The sequence below is a fragment of the Papaver somniferum genome, chromosome 7 (assembly GCF_003573695.1).
Source record: "Papaver somniferum cultivar HN1 chromosome 7, ASM357369v1, whole genome shotgun sequence".
In the NCBI taxonomy this organism is placed as follows: Eukaryota; Viridiplantae; Streptophyta; class Magnoliopsida; order Ranunculales; family Papaveraceae; genus Papaver; species Papaver somniferum.
The window spans coordinates 67244069-67245891 of NC_039364.1; positions in this window are offsets into that span (position 1 = coordinate 67244069).

Genomic DNA, 1823 nt, shown 5'->3' on the forward strand with positions numbered 1-1823 from the left:
GACAAATGGGTATGGATCAGTGTGTTCCAACTTTTGAAAGAAGGAAGCTATCAGTTGAACAGCTTAGAACCCATTTAGACCATACTCATGTGGAAGGAAGTAATTATTGGTTCCCTTGCTCCGAGAGATTTTCATATGTAACTCTAGGTTATATAGACTTTTGGGATCAACAACTTCAGCGGTTGCGTGATTACGTGATGGCTGGTCAGCCTCCAGTGAAGAATCCTCCTTCTACTGAGATGATTTCTGGTCGACTAAGATTGAAGTATCTCTCTGGTGATAAACGAAAATCGTCTCCAGGATCTTCTCAGGTATGTTTCTTCGTATAATCTTCATGAAATTATGAGAACTGTATTCTAATTATTTTACTGAATTTTACCACAGGACGGTCGTAATGTAAGACCTCGAATCCGTGTAGATTTCTCAGAAACTGAAGCGATTGTTCACGGTGGAGAATGAAGGAACAAAAGTTATAAGTTGTTACCTAATACCATAAAGTCCCTAGTTGGTTCTTTGGTGAGTTCTCTGTATTCCCCTTGTCGTGACTTTTTCTCGCCCACATTATTAGGATCATGAACCCAATGTTGTTATTCCGTTGCAGAATTTTACTCCATCAAGTATCGATGGTCTTCGGTTTTCTGCAACAATTCCTGATTTGAGCGATGAAGAAGAAGTCGTAAGTATCCCTTCACATATTCAATTATGATGCTTTTTAGATAAAATGTTGATTGTTGAGGATGTGTCCAGGAGGATGTCGTCATGGAGACGAAGAGTGCTGATACTCGACCATCCTCTGAGAATAGAGACGAAGGCACTTCCAAAGAATCGGATCCGAATAAAAGTAATGAGCCCTTTGTCGTTAACACAGACAATCCCAATTCCTCGAACACTTCGGAGACTCCCCAAGTAAGTACATGTCTTGTATCCTCTTCATAGAAGTATGAAAGTGCTGATTTGTGAATGAATGAATGATAATCCATGTGTATATACGAAAAACTTAGTCGAAATTCGTCATCAGAAAATTCAGAACTCAGTTTTTTAAAACAAATGACGTAAAACCTTCATCTGGAGTCGTATTTTCATGATATGCATATGCATATTCATGCCCGGAAAATTTCCAAGCTTTATCGAAGAAGCTTTTTAAGTTTTGAACACGTTCAGGGCCTGAAAAAAAACGAAATAGTAAACTTCCAGGAGAATTTCAGAACTTTTTCAGATGGTATGTTGCTCAATGTTTTGGCCACATCTCCTTGCTCGTTCATCGGATTGTTATGGATTTTGACAGGTTGTAGAGGACATCCATACGAAGAGAATGGTATATAACCCATCTTCATATTCCTTGTAGATTGATCCCAGTTTGTCTTCTAGTACAGGGCAGAGTACAGTTTCTTCAGACGAGGTTACCGTAAAACGTATCTTCATGACTTTCATGCTATTTTCTCGCGTCTTGGGTGCATAATGATGAACTTTGATGATTTTTCATTGCTTTTATACTTTATTTTATAATCTCACTTGGTTTCATGCTTAAATGACTCTAACCTCATGTAATCTTCGTATTAGGTGTCAAATACCGAAGTTGAGGATATTGAATCCAATGAGGATAACTCGAACTGCCCTTGAGTTATTGATGAAGAAACAACCATCCTTGAGCTTCAAGGCCATGAGAAGGTTGTCACCGAAGTTTTGGAAACCCATATTGTTGCTGCTTTAGTGATAGAAGAAACTGAAACACCGGTAGAGAATATTGTTGCCTGATTGTAGAAGCTGCCCCAGTAATTGAGAACCGTATAGTGGTGCATGAATATCCAAGTACAGGAGTTTCT